The 19,904-nt window shown below is 43.2% G+C and overlaps 1 long non-coding RNA gene across 1 annotated transcript; it reads right to left on the reverse strand.

Annotated features, from left to right (window-relative positions):
• Window positions 1-666: 666 nt before the first annotated feature.
• Window positions 667-19,799, reverse strand: LOC115288438. Its single transcript, XR_003907010.1, has 4 exons — window positions 19,628-19,799; window positions 19,412-19,525; window positions 11,775-11,854; window positions 667-984 (listed from the first exon to the last, which is right to left on the reverse strand). It is a non-coding gene; the product is annotated as an uncharacterized LOC115288438 (long non-coding RNA).
• Between the last annotated feature and the right edge of the window lie 105 nt (window positions 19,800-19,904).

Raw genomic sequence — 19,904 nt, forward strand, 5'->3', positions numbered from 1 at the left:
ACTAGAGCTCTGGAAGCCTTCACATCTACAGATACCATTCTAGCATACCCTGCCATGTTAGAAGCTGGGGTCAGAAGAAAATGAATCAGGGCCAGTGAAGTATGACAGTTGGATACTGAGGTAGGCCCATGCTTTAGCCAAGGGGCCGACTTCTTCACGGTTCCCTCAAAGTGTGTGATTCAAACTAGTGTCCCCCCAGAGTTACAGATGAGTATGTCATGGACTGTGGGATTGTGTGTCCAACGCTGAAGCCGAGAACATTAAGCACCAGGGTGCTAAGGGCCGAGGGTCCTGTTTAGGAAGCCATGGCTTAGAGCTTCCCCGACTTATTTCCCATCAAACTTCACTGACCTGAGCAACTTCCCTACAAAAGCTAGCTCTTCAGTCAGCACCCAGTATGACTGCTTCTTTCCCTGGGAACCCTCTAGAGGGGCCCATTTCCTCAAAACTGTTTTCAACCTTCTCCTGGACTTCAGCCAGGCCTTGATGGACGAGGGACTGGTTCTGCATTCTTGAATTTATGTAGAGTCTCTTCCTTGTTCCTTGTTCCTGATTTTTGTTTGTTTTGTTTTTGTTTGTTTGTTTGTTTGTCTTAATAGAGGACGGGGGAAGGGAGATTAGAGACAAAAGTCAGGCAAATGAAATTCAAGTTATTTGGTGGTAGAACTCAGTGGAAAACTCTGGCTATAAGCCTAGTTACTTAAAATGATGTTCCTAGATATTAAAAAATATAATTCTAAAGGTGCTTCCATTTCACAGATAGTCAGTCCCCAAACCTTCACGCACAAGAGATAGAAATGAAGAAGCAGGCCAGTGGAGAGTCACTGAGGTGAGTGCAGGGAAGGATCTGAGGACATCCAGGAGGTGATGGGGGCAGTGCTGAGGTTCACCTGGTGCCAGAGGCTGTGGGGGTTCCTTTTAGTCTCTAACCAGCTACGTGATCTTGGGCACATCACTTTATTTCTTTCCACACCTCGGTATTCTCTGTAAAAAGATAGAGAGTTGGATCAGATATTCTAGAAGATTCCTGTTCAATGTATTCATATAGATTATTCATATAGATATGAATCTATACTTCTGATTGCTCCTCTACTCAGGAGTTCATTATAGGAGGATGCTTTAAGACAAACTCACTGATCTATAGAGATGACTAAATAGTAGCAGATTTAATAATGGATAATTGATTCAAATTTAATCAACAATTTGTCTTTTGTTATAAGACAATGCACACTAAAGTTTTAGTGTTAGCATTAATAAGAATATTTTAAAAAATAATATTTTTTAAATCTTATTTATTTATTTATTTACTTATTTGTAGAGCACAACAGGGAGGGGAGGGGTGAGAGGGAGAGAGAGAGAGATTGAGAGAATCCCAAGCAGGTTCCACACTCAGCACAAAGCCCCATGGGGGGCTCAATGTCACAACCCTGGGATCATGACCTGGGTGAATGCAAGAGTCGGAGGCTTACCTGACTGAGCCACCCAGGCTCTCCTAAAAGATTAAAATCTTTTAATTCACTTTTCCAAGTGCTTTCACTTGTATAATTTTTTAAGATCCTCTACAAAGAGGTAATTAAAAGAGGCTGAACTAAGCCCACAAGTTTTTGCAATATCCTTCCTTGTCTTTGCAACTGAGAGATCCAAGAAGTGTTCCTTCTGGGCTCATAAATTCTTTCCTGGTAGCAGGTGGCCACTATGCAGTGTGCCTAGTTGTTTTGATCCTATCGTCCTGCTCTGTGAGAGGAGAGATGGCCCCAGTGACCTCTTCCTCCAGGCTGGCCCCATTGCTTCTGGTTTCCAGATAAAAGTATTGACCCCTACCAAGAAACCTCTTCCTGGGAGAAGTTATTTTTCATGGAAAATGTTTCTAGACTAGGTGGAATTCTTAGCAATGGTTTCATCACATGCTGAATTCTCTTCTCTGTCAATGGCTTTTTGGCCACTGGTCTCTATATAATTGCTTATGAGAATTTGCTAATAGGCTACACGGGCCACTTCTTGTGTTAGGTTGTCTTCCTGGGACATGTCGTCTGCAGCTGACTTCAGGCCCCAGGTCTAGCATGCAGGGCAGATCAAGCCATTTCATCTGGTGCTCTAAAGGTTAGGAACCATTTCATACATTGCTGAGATGGTCACTTTCTTCTTTGTGACAACTTTTTTTATTCCACTGAATCTGGGTATGCAGAGAAATTAGAGAATGACCAAGAGCTATTTGTTTTTCTTTTTACAGAAGAGTTTCATGGACTAAATTCATTAATTTATAAAACTCCAAAGTACAAAGTTTGGTAAAAGAAGCACTCACATTTGTCATTATCATCATCATCATCACAATCATCACTTTCGTAGACTACCCAATACTAGTGGGCTGCAAATTTCAGAGCAACTGAACTTAAAGAGAGAATCTATGTATCTTGTGGTCTAAACTCCTGCTCTACAAATGGGCGCAATGAGGTTCAGAGGGGAGACAAGACTTGCCTAAGGTGATAGAGTTTATGATAGCATAAATAGGATTAGAACCCAGGTTAGAAATAGCAAATTAGAAATTTTATACCTTTGAAGTTAGCCGGTACATCCCAGAGATTTTTGAGACAAATAAAGGGGCAGGATGATCCTGGAATCCTCACATTTTGGAGAGTTTTTTTCTTATTGTTGCTTATTCCACTGGCCCTTAAGGTCCTACCTACAAGCCTCCAAGGAGCCCTTACTTATTCTGGCCCTCATTCCTTCAGAGGCAGCTGGTTATGCATAGCTGGGAAGGCTTGTTGCCTTTGGGAGTTATGGAAGTCAGCCATGTTTATTGTAAGCTGAATCTTTCCTCTGGTTGAAGGAAAATCAGGAGAGTTTTTTCTAATTTTTCATGAATCCTTCGCATTTAGGTGACATTATTCTGTGGAAGGCATGTGTATTTGGTTTCTTAGAGCTGCTGGAACAAAGTACCACAAACTAGGCAGCTTAACCAAAAGAAATGCATTGCTTCATGTTATGGGAGCTAGAAGTCCAAGGTCAAGGTGTTGGCAGAACTAGTTTCCTATAAGGCCTGGGTGAGAAAATATTTCCATGCCTCTTGCCTACTTTTTAATGGTTTCTTGGCAATTTTCAGAGCTCCTTGGCTTATAGAAGCATCATCCTGATCTCTGCCTTCGTCTTTGCTGGGCATCTTCCCTGTGTGTGTGTGTGTGTGTGTGTTTTCATATGGGATTAAGGTCTACTCTAATGACTTCATTTTAACTTGGTTACCTCTGTAATGACTCTGTCTTCAAATCAGGTCATATTATGAGGTACTGGGGATTTAGGACTCCACATCTGAACTTGGGGGATGGGCACACAACACACTGGATAGTGTAGGCAAGTAGGGATTGTCTGTTTCACATACCATTGAGTGCTCCAGGGTCTACCACAAAGCATGGTGCATATTGGACCCTCAGAAATGCATTGAACTAACAAACACATTTAGCTATCCTCATCTAATTATACTAGGGGTTTTCATATTGGCTTTTCATAAGGTGCTAATTTTTCCCTTAAAGATGTTGATTATCCCTGATGATATGGGGATTGGAAGCTGCATAGGCAGTAATCCTCAATCCTCAGTGGAACCAATTTAATGTCAGAGTCTTCTCACATGAGCACTTTCAACTGCACTGTTACCAAGTATAAAGCCAGCTGACATTGACTTTTGTCTGTCCTGTCCGGAGCCTGGGGAAAGGTACACTGAGCAATGAGTCGATCAGAAAGCAGCAGTAGCAGGAGGCAGAGGAAAAACGCCTGAATAACAGAGTTGGCGGCCCTCTGTTCCTGTCTTGGAAATCCTATTCTGCCTTTGACTTCTGATGATACCAGGATAGGTTGACATATGAGCATCTGTGTGGCACTGGCCACGGGAACACTGCCCGGGGCAGACGGGGAAGTTCTCACAATGTCACTGGGGCTGGGGGAGAGCCAATTCTGAGATATCTGTGTCCCATCTGGAGGAATAGTAACTCCTTACAAATTAAAGCTGGACTCAGAGGCCCAAGTAGTAAATCCTGTGTCAGTCCTTTATATTTCCCACTAGAATTGTTCATGCACATAAACAACAGATGGAAGAGATTAATGAGACACATTATATTCAAGTAGAATAAATTGGTCTGAAATGTGGAGATACTGCTCTCATTTGGCCGAGCATAAGATCAGCTCAAACGGAAGACTGTAGCGCGCTTCGAGGCTGCCTGCGCATTTGTGGCAAAACCTTCTAGCGCCCGTGCAAGAGGACCGAGTCAGGAAGCAAACCCCTTTACAGTATCTGTACCCTTTCTACAAAATACTGGAGCCTCCAAAGCCTGTCCCTTGAGTTGCTTCCAAAAATGGATGTCTATAATAAAAGCAAAAGAGCACGTGACACAGGATCCAGTCACTTGTTTATTTTTGTGTGTTTGCTCTGTTATATTTTGAAGTGGGCGAGTTGGCTTGTGAGAGTGTGCCTACATGGCCATCTGGGCAAAAACGAGAACAGATTTGGGTCCCCTTGGTTCTTCTGTCTGATTGGAAATTAGCCTCCTCCTTGGACTCTCATTTGCAGTGTTTAATGGAATAGAAGTGATTGGAAGCTCGTTGTTGACTGCATGATAGCGAGAAAGCTGTACTTAGTGTCACAAACGAGCGCTTTGCCCATTTATTGGTTAGCTCGATGAATGTAAATAGATCACTGCATCTAATCACGTAGACACAGCACTCCCGGGCGCAGGCCAAGACCAAGACTGATGATCTGAAAGACCACAAGATACCCTGACTTTGTCACTGGGCTGCTGTGCCTCTCAGGGGATCTGGTTCGGGACCCACAGGCCAGTCGGGGCATCTGGCCTTTCTGGCAAGACCCAGAAGGCTTGGCTCTGGGCAGCTTTTTTCACGATGGAGCGGGATTGTCAGAGCTGCCCCACAAGGAGGGTGAGGCTGAGAACCGCACAGCATTTGCTTCCATCTCAACTTGTACCCTTTGTGGAATACAAAGTGGTCACTGGCCAGCTGCCACTTTCTAGGATGACATTCCATGGGCTGCTGGCATTCCCCACTGCTTGTAAAATGTCAGAAAGTCTTTGATTCCAGGCTAACCATACCAGGTGCATCCTTCTGGGTTGGGGTTTGGGTTTTTTTTTTTCCTCCTGACCTCGTTAGTGTTTGTTGACAGGTCTTGGTCACTGCTTACCAGCCAACCACCTGTTCGTCTGTGGTCCGGGTCGCACATGGTACTTCCTAAGGAATCCTCCTAATACAGCGTAGAGCGGAAGTCTTCTTTCTATGACGTTGGTGCCACATTCCTATTAATACCCTTTAAGATCACAGTAGGTTGAAATCTTTTTATTAGGAAATATTTCAAACATACGAAAATCACAAACGCTTATGTACCTGCTTCCCAACTCTACTGAAAGCTTCTTAATTTTTTTTGCCACAAAATCTTGGAGTTACACTTGATCTCCTGGGAATCCCATTTCATATCCCTCCCCTTCTCCTTTGCTTCTTGGCTCACACTCCTCTTCCCCGGGGGGTAACCATTTCCCCAAGTTTGGTAGGTTTCAGTTATATGTGTGCTTTTTTTTTTTTTTTACACTGTTACTATATACGTATATATTCTTAAAAACATACAGTGCTGTTTTGCACATTCCAAAACTTTACATACATGTTGTCATCTGGTAGGAGCCTTTTCTAACTTGGTTTTGATCTAGCATTTTGTTTTTTGGAGATTGTTCATGTTGTTTCATTTTTTTTTTGTTACATTGCTATACAGAATTGCATTTTATGAATATAGTGTAATTTGTGTATCCACTCTCCATTTGATATTTGTGCTATTTCCTTTGCCTCTTACAAAACGCTGGCAATATACATTCTAGTGTCTACTCCTTAGTTTGTGGACACAGACATTTTTTCCCAGCATGTACACCTCTCAGAATTGCTGGACCTATGAATACTGCCAAATACACATCTGTGAGTATGTGTATGAGGTCCCATTTCTCTGTATTCTAACCAAATCATGGCGTTACCATATTTTTAAAAGATTTTTAAAGTTTATTTATTTATTTTGAGAGAGACAGAATGCGTGAAGGAGGGGCATAGAGACAGGGAGACAGAGAATCCTAAGCAGGCTCCATGCTGCCAGCACAAAGCCCCACGTGGGGTTTGAACTCAGGAAACCGCAAGATCATGACCTGAGCGGACACCAAGAGTGAGACGCTTAAACGACCGAGCCACCCAGGTGCACCCATATTACCATTTCTTAAGACTCATTTTCTTTAGGGCAGTTTTAGGCTGACAACAAAACTAAGAGGAAGGTCAGAGATTTCCCATATCCCTCCTGCCCCTACGTGTGCATCACCTTCATTATCAACATCACTCACCAAAATGGTATATTTTTTACACTGACACATCATAATGACCCAAATACCTGCGGGCTCACTAGGTGTTGCACACTCTCTGGGCTTGAACAAACAGGTAAGGAAAAACATCCAGGATGATAATATCATACAGCATATTTGCACTGCCCTAAAAAAAAATCCTGTGTGCTGCCTATGCGTCTCCCATCCCCCACCCCTGACAACCACTGATCTTTTTGTTTTCTCCATAGTTTTGCCTTTTCCAGAATGTCATTTGGTTGGAATCCCACCATACATAGCCTTCCAGAGTGACTTCTTTCACTTAGTGATGAGCCTTTAAGGTTCCTCCATGTCTTTTCATGGCTTGATAGCTTATTTCTTTCACATTCACAGTCTTCACCAATCTGAGGGTATCTCAGTGTTGTTTTAATTTGCATTTCCCTAGAGGAGCCTGGGTGGCTCAGTTGGTTGGGCATCAGACTTCGGCTCGGATCATGATCTCACACTCTGTGAGTTCGAACCCTGCGTAGGGCTCTGTACTGACAGCTTGGAGCCTGGAGCCTGCTTTGGATTCTGTGTCTCCCTCGCCCTCTATCCCTCCCCCACTCACATTCTGTCGCTCTCTCAAAAATGAATAAACTTCAAAAAATTTTTTTAATTTGCATTTCACTAATTATCTGTGCTGGCGAATATGTTTCCCATATGTTTACCTTAAGTGTTCTTCTGTGGTTTGCCTCTTTCTGTACTTCGCCTCTTTTGCCTTGGATATGTTTTTCTCTTTTTTTCTTACTCATTTTTAGGAATCCTTTATAAATTTTGCACATAATTTTCTGTTAGTTTTAAATGTTGCAAACATCTTTTCCCAGACTGTGCCTGGTCTCTAACTTTGTTTATATGTCTTTTGATGAACAAACAGATTTAAACTTAACGTCATTAAATGTTTTGTTAAAGGTTTGCCCTCTTTTTTTTCTGCCTTTTTAAGGAAATCTTCCTACTACCCACCAGAGGTCATAAATTATATATGCTACATTTTCTTCATTAAATTTTATGGGCCTGTGAACCTTAATTTAGGTTTCTAATTGACCTGGAATTGATTTGTATGTGTGCGGTACAGGGATTTAATTTTATTATATTTTTTATAAAGCTCACTGGTTGCCCCAGAACTTTTTTTTTTTCCCCAGAACACCACTTTCCCCTACTGATCCAGTTCCGCCTCAAGGTGCAAGGCACGGGGATGGAGTTAGAGGTCACGGGGTGCGTCCTGGAGCTGAGGAGGAGGGGCTGCTCACAAGAGGTACATCCGTACACATCAGACCTAGTCTAGCCTGACAGAGGAGTGTGGGGGCGGGGCATGGGAATAAATACCTCCACCTGTCTCTTCTCAGGCCTTCTATTCTTTGGCCGTTGGTCAAATCCAAAAGGAAGTCAGAGGACGTCAGCCAGAGGGCTGGAGCTGCAGCGTGTGGGGGTCGCCTCCCTAGGGGTAGGGGTCAGAGCAGGGCAGCGAAGGGATCAGTGCGGGGTATAAACAGGGACCACAAGCCAGCCCAGTCCTCTATGGCGCAGATCTGCCTCATCTGCTCGGTGCTTCTGCCCGGGGAGGCACCGCTCAGTTTCACCATAGTTTTACAACCTGTATGCGTCCCAGTTCAGGACAGTTTGAAAGGAGGTTTTCCAAAACTGGGTAGCCCGGCAAAGTCAGCCGCACAAAGAAAAGGGCAAGCCTGCCAGAGAAGACAGGCTAAATAGAATCTTCCAGTCATGCGGGGGCTTCAGATTGCTTGAGAGTTTATGCATCCCTCTGGGAGAACGTGATCCTGGGCACCTGCTCATATTTAAGAGGAGAGATCTAAAAGCTGGTTGGGAGTATGGAGAGAATGGTGAGGCTGATCAGCGTTTGTCTTCACTGCAGAGTTATCGAGGGGGGCTGCTGGAGAAACTCTGTGTCAGTCTTTCTACCTTTCCTCTCTGACTCTCAGATTCCCCAGAGAAAAGGTTTATTTATTTATTTAAATGTCTATTTGTTTTGAGAGAGAGAAAAAGAATGAGAATGTGTGTGCGGGGATGGGGAGCAGAGGGGGAGAATGAGAGAGAATCCTAAGCAGACTCTGCACTGTCAGTGTGGAGCTCAATGCCAGGCTTGGCCGTGAGATCATGACCTGAGCACAATCAAAGTCGGACACTTAACTGACTGAGCCACCCATGTGCCTTTCTTGGAAAAAGTTTTAGAATTTCCTGTTTTTACCAAGTGGCAGAAGAGGGCTGGGACCTTAGTGTTCAGTTGTTGCCTGGGCCACTTCATCTCCCTTTTTGGGGCAGGAGACTGGATCATTCGCCAACCGCCCCCCCTCCCCCAACTGCTATAACAAAATCACCATAAACCGGAGGCTTATAAACAGCAAACATCATCTCATGGTTCCGGAGGCTGGGAGGTTCTACATCAAGGCACCAGAAGGTTCATTGTCCAGTGAGTGCTTAGTTTCTGATCTTCTTGCCGTGATGTGTCCTGGTGGACAGGGTCAGGGAGCTCTCTCTGGACTCGATCTGAGGCTCCACCCTCATGACCTCATCACCCCCCAGAGGCCCCACTTCCTAATACCATCACAGACATTCAGACCATCCCAGATACCCATGCCTTCCACTGGGTCCCAGCGGCCCCCAGCCCAGAAGACTTTCTGGTCAACCACCTGCCTGGTCATCTGCAGTGTGGAGACCAGGAGGGGCTCTAAGGGTTAACTGTTTCCCAGACGACTTTCACCAAATCCTCATTAACTTGTTCCCCCTTCTTTCCAAATCCAGTGTCTGGGCCTGTGAGGGTGCCGGCCTGTAAAGCAGGCTTGCTCACAGCTCCCCCCACGGCCAGGGGAGGCCTGGGCTGAGGCCTATCCTTTCCCATTATCCACCCGGGCTCTAGCGTCTACGGCTTAGTGCTGCTTCTGCCTCTCCTTGTCTCCCTGCGCTGGCGCATTTCTGTCCTTGTAAGTAGTTCCTTCGCTGCACCTTCATGGTGGAGCCTGTGGAGGGGGAAAATTAGGTGCATGGGTTCAAATATCCTAACCCAGAATTCTCTCTTCCATTCTCTTTAAAAGTATTAGCTTTGGGGCACCTGGTGGCTCAGTCAGTTAAACACCTGCCTTTGGTTCAGGTCATGATCTCACGGGTTCCTGGGTTCCAGCCCCACAGTGGGCTCTTTGCTGTGTGTGCAGAGCCTGCTTCTGATCCTCTGTCCCCCTCCCCCCTTGCACACACTCTCTCTCTCTGTCTATCTCAGAAATAAATAAATTTTAAAATAACTTAAAAAAAAAGTATTAGCTTTGAGACACGAGTGGTCTATTCATCTATTTTCAGTCTTTCTTGCTTTTTTAAAATAGATGCATTCAAAACGATCAATTTCCCTCTGAATAGTCTTCCTATGGGTTTTGATATTTAGTAGCACCCACTGTTGGTGCATTCCAAATATTTTGTCATTTCCACGGTGATGTCTCCTTAGGTTTGCTTCATACTTAAAAAACAGATTTTTAAATTTCCAAACATATTATAAAACAGTCTTTTTACTGCTGATTTCTAATCAACAGGCGGTGAGAGAAGATGGCTTATACGAGGTGGATTCTTCCAAACATGCTGGGATTTCTTCCATCCCTGTAGTCACGGTCAGTTTCCATGTCTGCTCCTCTGCGCTTGGAAAGAATGCAGAGTCTCCCTTTGTTGGTGACAGATTCTATGTCTCTTAGCTCGGACTTGTTGATTTTATTCTTCTAATTGTCTATGCCCCTTACTTATTTTGTATTGGTACAATCAATCTCTTCCTTGTGATTGCTTCTACTTTATTTTTTTTAATGTTTTATTTATTTTTGAGAGAAAGGGAGAGAGACAGTGTGAACAGGAGAGGGTCAGAGAGAGAGGAAGACACAGAATCCGAAGACAGGCTCCAGGCTCTGAGCTAGCTGTCGGAACAGAGCCTGACGCGGGGCTCGAACCCACGAATCGTGAGATCATGACCTGAGCCGAAGCTGGATGCTCAACTGACTGAGCCACCCAGGCCCCATGATTCTCCAACTTTATACATTGAAGACTATGTGGTTAGATTGGCATGATTATACATATTTGCGATTGGTGGCTTTTTCCCATTAAATTATAATGTCATTCTTCATCTCCATTAATGCTTTTGCCTTTCTTTGTATTTTGTCTTACTCTGACTTATTCTCCAGCATTCTTTTGTTTTTTACTTAGTTTTTCATAGTATATGTTTTCCATTCATTTATTTTCAACATTTCTCTCTCTGTGCAGGCATGTGTATATTTTAGGTATGTCTCTTGCAAGTGGTGTAGAGGTGTGGTTTTTTTTTTTTTTAGTTTAAACTTTATGTACTCTTTAAATATGTAATCCACCACAAATTACCAAATTCTAAATATAGTAAAGAAGAAACAGTAAAAACTCTACTTCTCATCTTTTCCCATCTTTCCAGACTCTCTTCAGAGGCAGCCAAAAAAATTATTAGTTTTTTCCAAGTTAGATCACTGTGAATACAAATAAATACAGTAGCCACACTTATTTATTTTAGGGTGGCATTATATGCTATGCTCTGCACCTTGCCTTTTCAGATCTCAGGGATCTACCTAACTGTGCCTAAAGAACTTCCTCATTCTCTTGGGTGACTACAGTTTCACTTTTGAATGTATCCTGGTCTACCGAACGTATCTCCAATCAGTGGATTTTTAGGTAATTTCCAATCTTTTACAAACAATGTTGTGATGAATAATCTTGTACAAACATTATTTAAACATGTGCAAATGTACCTGTAGAAGAAATTTCCAGAAGTGGAAGTGCCTGAACAAAAGGTGCATGTTTTGTAATTCTGACAGATCTAAAGATGTCGTCCAATTAGCCTCCACGGAATTTTGCCAGTTTACGCTCCCGCCAGAAAAGAATGTTCTACCTCTTTCTGATGTCCACCTGCTGGTTTTCCCATTTTTTCACTAAATCAACCAGGGGCCTGTTAAAAAAGAATTCTCTGCTGGGATTTTAAACAGGAGGGAGCGGGAGGACAAGTGGCTGCCCCCGGATAGTAATGCCTGCCAGGCAGCGAGTGAAGGGGCGAAATACCCCGACTTCTCCCTTCCACTGCCCCCCAGTCTCTCTGCCACGGCCTCGCGTTTCTGAAAAGGACCTGGATTCAGCCAGAGCTTTGGAAATGCATTTTCCCATGAATACAGACCAGAGCAGAGAAAGAAGGGGAGCAGATCTGAGAGCAAATCAGGCCAGTGACCGGCACAGCCCCATCTTTTTGTGCTCAGCTCATTTCTCACTCACAGCCCGTATTTAATGGCCATGCGACAATAGTGTCCTGTGCAAAGTGACAGCACACAACTATCCTTTGTACCAGCACTTAAGCCCTTCCCCACCAGATGGGGACATATAAAGCCCCTCACTTACCACAGGTGTCTCAATGGCCTAGGCTCTCCCGTTCAGGTCTAGATGTTTCTTCTGATTGTGAACTTAAGTCCCATTGGCATCTGTCATACATAATCATCAGGGAGCGGGAAAGAAAAAAAATGAGTATCTACCTACAATAGCAGATACAGCTGTTCAGCCTTCGTGTCTGTAACTGGCCACGGGGTTGCAGGGGATGTTTACTACTTTCTCCTTCCATGACCTGTTCAATATTCCCTTTGTCCTCTGCCAGCACTTGGCTGTTTGGGGAACCTTTAGCTGGTGGAGTGGCAAGTGTCTTTTTTCTTTCCCCAATGATCTGATGTCTTAATAGTCCTGCCTTTATTGAGTAAAGTGTCTTCCATTCACTACCAGTCATGTGGTACTAAGAGGCACCGAGAGATTCTTTTCTGCTCCAGCAGATTCCTTTCTGCTTCGTGGTGATATGGTACATGTTAAAACTAGCCAGGAAGGAAAGAGTTGGCAATGGATTTGAGAGGAAAATAGGCAAATGACTGGCAAGCTCACCGATGTGGCCTATAATCCAATGTGTTAGCTCTTTGCCAATCTTGTAGATGAAAACAATCTGTTTTTCTTTTTCTTTTTTTAAAAATTCTTTTTATGTATTTAAGAGCCACTTACATTTCCCTTTTTGTGAACTCTTGATTTTTAAACAGTTTCATTTTTTCTATTTTTTTTTAAGTAAGTAAACTCTGCTCCCAATGTGGGACTTGAACTCATGACCCCCAAGTCAAGATTTGTATGCTCCACAACTCCACTAACTGACCCAGCCAGGCACCCCATGAACTTTTTATATTTTTGCTTGTTTTTCTTTGGAATACTGATGCCTATCTATGTTTTAGTGAAGTCAGTCTCTGTCTATAGTAGATTACCCCCACTCCCTGATTTGAAGTGCTACTTTGTATATACTAAATTTAAAAATATTTATATTGAGATCTATTTCTGGACTTTAAGACCTGTTATCTTGGTCTATCTTCTTATTAATATTACCTTATTTTATTTCTTGTGGCTATTTTAATGTTTTGCAGGGCTAATATTACCGCCTTGTTCTCCATTTTCAAAAATTTCTGGATAACCTGGCTTTAAATTTTTTGCCACATTACCTTCATGATCAGCTTATCTAGATCCCAAAATAAGTCATGTTATTTTTCTGTTGGGATCACATTCCCAAACACCACTGCCTACCAGGTCCTGTACAATATGGCCGCTGGCTTCCCCTCTACCTCATCTTCTGCCACTGTCCCCTTTTTTCCTCTGTCTCTTCCACTCTGGCCTCCTTGCTGTTGCTCAAACAGGCCAATTACTTCATTTGCTGTTTTTTCTTCACTCTGTTCAGTGAGTTTGAGGGGCCCTCACATTGAACCATATTCCCATCCACAGTTATTCAGGTGGGAGTTCTGCTTGCCTGGGATTTTGGGGTGTAGCATGTCCAGCATCCCAGTTAGTGAGCAGTTACTTCTGTTCCTGGCCTTGAGGCTGAGTCTTAATCCTCTCCAGGAAATAGAGCCACCATTGTCCATAAACCTCAGCCACAGCTGCAGGCAGCAGAATGCTGCCATGTTCTCAGCCACTGCTTATGGGTGGCATAGAGTGGTAACTCCGGCACCACCTCTGGCTCAAGCAGGAACACATTTAGTCCCTGTTTCTCTAAGCAGCTGACCTCTTAGCTACCACTGTCCAATTCAGACCCCAGAACCCAAGATGCTCAAGGCTCCAGTTCTACCCATTGCTTTGGTTCCCATCTGCTTCTGGTCCATGGAGATGTTTCACTTGTTTCTGAGGCTGGCTGTGTTTTACTGTATTTCTCTTTTGATATGTTTTTCCTCATGTTTATGTGTTTGGAGCAGATGGGGTGTGATGAACCATGAACTTGCAGCACCATCTTGAACACACCATGCACTTAAGACAGCAGATACTCAGTTACAACACTCTGAATTCAATGTCGCGCAGGCTACTGCTAAAATAATACACCATCCACCCTGTACTTGGGTGGTGGTTTGGGGCACAAATGCTGGAACTTAGATCAATTCCTTGCAGAGCAGTCTGGTTGGAGGAAGTGCAGGTGGGCGTGGCTGCAAATCTGAGGTCCCCAACCTTCTGCTGCCATTCTGCTTGGTTGGCTTCCTCTGTGTTTGCTTCAGCACTTGATCTGGACCCTTCCCACAGCAAGTACTAATAACAAAACCATCACTGTTATCATCATTATGATTCAGGCTGTCAAGTTAATCTCCTGTGGCAACTTTCACTCTTTTAAACTGGACGCGTTTTTCCTTCTTTGTGTCTCAGGGGATTCTTTTTTTGTCTAAGGCTTATTCTTCAAACTGTCATCATTCCTCCCCTTGGCCACCCCCTCAGTTTGCCTGATTCATCAATTTCCCCTTCATTTATTTGTGAAAACTATACGATCTATATACCATGCCTGCCTTTTCTATCTCAGCATATAACCATGGGTAAGTGTCTCTCATCTTCAAAACAGTACCTGAATACAAAGTCTCTCCCGACCCAGCACCCCTTTCAATGACTACCTACCTTCCCTGTCCTTTATGGAACATGCTCCACAGAGCAGTCCCTGCTTACCACCCCCCAGTCCTCACGTCCTTCTTTAGCTTGCTGCAACCGGGCCCCCACTCCCATTGCTCCACCAAAACCATGCAGCAAGGTCCGTCATGAGCTTTTATTGCCACATCTCCTGGTGCCTACTTGGGTTTTATTGCTTGGCTTTCTGTAACATTGGCCACGTCTTCCCTCTTGAAACTCTGTATTTCCATGGCTTCCATGGTGCTTTTACCTCTTGTTCTCAGGACGGGTCTCAAAGAGTTCCACTTTGCCCCCTTTATGTCTGGATGCCTCCTCCCACAACTGGCTCTAGCTTTGATCCTCTTCTTTCCTCACCCTGCATGTTCCCTCTGGCTTTCTTGTATGTGCAACAAGGGTCTCGTGGCATTTGTCTGCACATGACACCTGTATGGGATCGAATGGTATTCTCCCGAATTTATGCTCACCCAGAACCTTAGAATGTGGTCTTATTTGGAAATAGGGTCTTGGCAGGTGTAATTAGTTAAGATGAGGCCATACTGGATTGAGGTGCTGTTGTTAAAAGCCACCCAGTTTGTGGTACGTTGTTGCAGCAGCTGCAGGAAATGAACACATCGGTTCTTTCTGTGCTTGGGGGACCTTGCTGTACCCATGCAAGGCAAGCCAGTACTTCCTTACTGCCCCTTCGCTCTGCTCGCTCAGCTCTCCCTCAACATCTACAGTTTTAGACTGGAGATCTTCTAACTGACTAAGACAGTAACAGAGGGAAAAAAGGCAGGACTTGAATCTTGACTTGCCACTTAAGTGCTCCCAATCCTGAGCAAGGTGCAACTCCTTTCTTTGTTTGGTGGGAGACATTAGTTTCTGCCTTCCTGGGTTTCAAGATTCAGTGAGAAGTTTTAGCACATAGTCAAGCCCATAAGTGAGCCTTTCTTTGGAATGCAGCTACAGAGCGCCAGTGGGTGGGGTTCTGCTTTGTCTTTGTCTTTCGTTAACTTGACATCAGCCTCAAGCTTCAGGTGGCTCTTGTTGTCACTCACACAACTTTCGAAGAGCCCCTTTTGAATGATACCTTTATGGGAGTCCTTTCTCTGGGCTAAATTCCAAGGTTTATTCTAGGTCAAGTGCACCTGTCATCTCCATCCCCCCAACTCCTTTCCATCTTCCATCAATTCTTACATTTTCTTGAGAATTCTGAAGTTATCAGAGAGTGTCCTTTTTTGTAGTGATACTGTTTTCTCCAGATGCTTGCTTGCTCCCTTCCCACTCTCCACACCTGGTGATTGGCCATCCTGAAAGCTTCCTGGGTAAGTTTTTTTTCCTCCTTGAGTTGAATGACAATAGCCACAACAAGGACACTAATGACCACACTTGTGTAGCATGTCCTCTCTGCCAACACTGTTCTAAAAGTCTTACATATGTTAACTCATTTAATTGTTAACCTTTTGTGCCTTCTTTATAATCATCTTTCAAGTTAAACGTTTTTAGTGCACCATTGTAGTGCCTATGTTGATTCTGTAGGCAATTTTTTAGAGTATTCTCATGGTTGCCCTACGCATTAAGTCTGCATCTTAAATCCACACACTCTACTCAGGTAAACACCAACTTAATTCTGGCAAAATAGACCAACTTGGAGTCACTACATCCACACACCCAACCCTATGCTATCATTGTCATATATTGTACATTTATATATATTATAAATGCAGCAATTGTGTTATAATTATTGCTTTATACAGTCTTATGTTGTTATAAAAAACTTAAGAGGAAAAATGTATTGGTCCAGTCTTTATATTATCAGTGCTCTTCATTCCTTCCTGTGGATTCAGGCTAGTTTCCTGTCATAGTCTTTTAACATGAAAAACAACTAGAGAAAAAAATCCATTTAGCTTCTGTTTACCCAAAAACATCTTTTTTTTTTTCCATAATATTTTATTGTCAAATTGTTTTCCATACAACACCCTACCCAAAAACATCTTTATCTTGCCTTTATTCTTGAAGAATAGTTTCGCCAATAGTTCTTGGTTTACGGGGACAAGTGTTTTATTTGTAGCACTTTAAATATGTTGTCTCACTACTTTCTAGCCTCCATTGGTGTGATGTGAAGTCAGACATTAATAGTATTGTTTCCTTGCACACCATCTATCAATTTATTCTTTTTTTTTTTAGATTTTCTCTTTTTCTTTGATTTTTAGCAATTTGTGATGTATGTGGGTGTGGAGGTCTTTATGAGCATTCTATGTGGGGTTCTTTGGGGTCTTTGGATCTGTAAATTAACAATTAAAAAACTTTTTTAGAGAGAGAATGCAAATGGGGGAGGGCCAGAGAGAGAAGGAAACACAGAATCAGAAGCAGGCTCCAGGCTCTGAGCTGTCAGCACAGAGCCTGATTTGGGACTCAAACTAACAAACCATGAGATCATGGCCTAAGCCAAAGTCAGATGCTTAACTGACTGAGCCACCCAGGCACCCCTGCAGGTTAATATTTTTTAAATCAAGTTTGAGAACTTTTCAACCATTATTTCTTTAAATGTTTTTTCTGCTTCTTTTTCTCTTCATCTAGAACCCTCATTACACGTGTATTTTCTGGATGTTTTTCCTCAGATTTCTGAGACTATTTTTCTTTAATCTGTTTTCTCTCTCTGTTCTTCAGACTGGAAAATTTATATGAATATGTCTTCAAGTTCACTGATTCTTTCTCCTGTAAGCTCAAATCTGCTTTGAATCCTACTCTTTTCTTACAGGTGGAGAAACTGAGTACTAAAGAGGTTAGGTAATTCCCTATGCAAAGGTGGACAAACTGTTACTTAAAGGGCAAAATAGTAAATATTTTAGGCTTGCATTCACGTGGCCTCTGTGCAATCACTCAGCTCTGCTATTGTAGCATATGTAGACAAATGATTGCAACTGTGTTAAAAAAAAAAAGCAAACACTTTTATATACAGAATAGGGGACCTGCCTGTGGACTGTAATTTGCTGACCTCTGGTCTGAGTTTTGCAGAGAGCAACTAGCATAGCTGGGATCCGTGTGTCCTTTCTGCAAAGTCTGTGCTCTTCCTGTTGTCTCACACTGCCTCCTACTAATGGATTGTTCTAGTCTTTTCAGTAGTGAAGTTGTCCTGGGGGAACCTTTCTTTACTCAAGTATTTAGAACATCTGTTGTAATAATGGATGCTTTTCCTCTCTTTCTACCTTCTTTCCTTCTTCCTTGCCATTCTCTCTCTTTCCTTCCTTTTCCTTCCTGCCTTCCTCCCTCCCTTCCCTCCTTCTTTCTTACTATCAGTCAACTTTGCAGAATGAGTCTACTGCCTTACTGCCTTTTTTTTTTTTTAAAGGAGCTTTATTCTCCACCGAAATGTTTTCATTTTTGCCTATGAGAATTCTGGTGACACTGTGTTATAATACTCACTTAGAAAAGTAGTAATTAGAAAAGAAAGTAAGGATATAAATGGTGCTGCTGTCAGGGTTATCACCTTTAAGCTAGAAATAGAATAGAAGTAATCTGTTTTACTTTGATGATCTTTGATTTGTTTTTTCATAGCCTCAAGAAAAATCTCCTAGGAGGCAGAAAGTAGGGAAGGATGCAAGTTTCAATGTCTTCTCAGTTTTCTAAGGATGATTCCTTTCTAGAACAATTTCTTTTCCTCGGCCTGGCTTTGTCGTTCACAACCAGCCAATCTTGGGCTATAGCAATGACTCCCCTGTACTTCTAGGGGAAAATGTCCATCCCTTGTATTAAAGATCTGGTACCAGCTCTAAAAGGTGAATTGGATCCTAGAGTCATACCTATCACAGCCCTTCTGTGGCCATGAAACTTGGGGACATCCAATAGAATGTTTTTAACAGAAAGCAACACCAACTCAAGGAGCTTAAATAATACAATTTTAAAATCATACATCATAAAAATTTCCTTAATTAGGGCATTCCAGGTCACTTCTAGCATTCAACAGTATTACCAGGGACTGGATTTTCCCCCATTCTTCTCCTCTACCCTCCTCCCTGTAGTGGCTGCATCCTTAGAATTATCTCCTCATGGTTATATGTTGATGGCCAAGGTTGAAGGGATCATCTATAGACAAAACAGTGTTTGACTACAGAGAAACCCTTTCTAGACTGGGTCAGATGCTCAAGCTGTGCAAAGGAGGTGGTTAAGATATCTGATGCTTTAGCTCTCTAAAATGAAGTTGGTTTCCCCTAGAATAAAATAAGTGTGGGGGGGGGGGAGAAGGTTAGGCTAATGACACCATCAATTTTTTTTTAATTTTTTAAATGTTTTTATTTATTTTTGAGAGAGAGAGAGACAGCGTGAGCAGGGGAGGGTCAGAGAGAGAAGGAGTCACAGGATCTGAAGACAGGGTCCAGGCTCTGAGCTAGCAGTCAGCACAGAGCCTGACGCGGGGCTCGAACCCACGAACCATGAGATCATGACCTGAGCCAAAGGTGGACGCTTAACCGACTGAGCCACCCAGGTGCCCCAACACCATCAGTTTTGTAGGGACCTACTTATTCCAGATGGTTCTGCTCCAGGAATGTTGTCACCAGTGGGCATGGGATACAGTCTTTCCCTGTTAACCATACTCAGCATATTGTTGGCTGAGCGTGAGGTGGAGGGGAGACAGCATCTCCACTGTTCTTTCTGTCCTGTGCCTCCCTAGCAGTCCCTGGTGAGGTGTATTTCATTTTAGGATTTGTTTTGATCTTTATGAAGTGTTGGCAATATGTTCTCTTTGCAGAGAATTTCCTTGTTTGTACCAGCAGTAACAGTTTAACATAAGTCCTGTGGTCAGACTTTCAGAATTTGTTTCTTCCCTCAATCATGTACTCAGTGTCCATCACATGCCAGGCACTGTGTCAGCCACTGGGGTTACAAGATGAGTTAGACAAATGCCTACCTTCAGGGTCACAGTTCTGGGCTTTGAGTGTGCTAGGTTTTCTTTCTGGGCCCATCACTGTGACTCTGAAACTTTTTCCTTCTATGCTCTGGACGAGGTCTGATATCCCTCAGATAGTAATGCAGGAAGTTACCACTAGTCAATTTGAACTAGCTCATGAGAAATATGTGCTCTTCTTGTCCAGTCTCTTTACCTTTCAGTTGGAACAAATGGGTTTTTTGCTGCACGAGTCCAGTTAGCTCTGAGTCTTTAGCAGGATATAAAGTGGGACTGGAAATGGCCACAGTCTTCTGTATTAGTCGAATTCCTACCAGAAAGTTACATGAAAGAGGCATTACATGTCCTGGCGTGACTTGGCTCCCAGGGCAGCAGTGTGAGCGATCCTGAAACAGATGTGGTCTGTACTCACATCCAAAATATTGACACCAGGACATTTTACAGGAGAAAGGTTACCAAAGTTCTCTCTCTCATCCTGGAATCGGATGCTGGTTCCTCACTCCAGGAACTCAGCTGGGTTTGGACACGGGAGAACAGAAACAGGTGACATTGATGGGAAAGGACTACCTGCTTCTTCCCTGGCCACTCCCCTTTATCTCAGTGCTCAGGGCAGCACACAGTGATGTCACAATGACCCCCTTGGCATCTCAGAACAGAAACTTGAGGCCATTGGAGGATCTGCTTGGTTT

The sequence above is a fragment of the Suricata suricatta genome, chromosome 1, assembly GCF_006229205.1.
Source record: "Suricata suricatta isolate VVHF042 chromosome 1, meerkat_22Aug2017_6uvM2_HiC, whole genome shotgun sequence".
NCBI lineage: Eukaryota > Metazoa > Chordata > Mammalia > Carnivora > Herpestidae > Suricata > Suricata suricatta.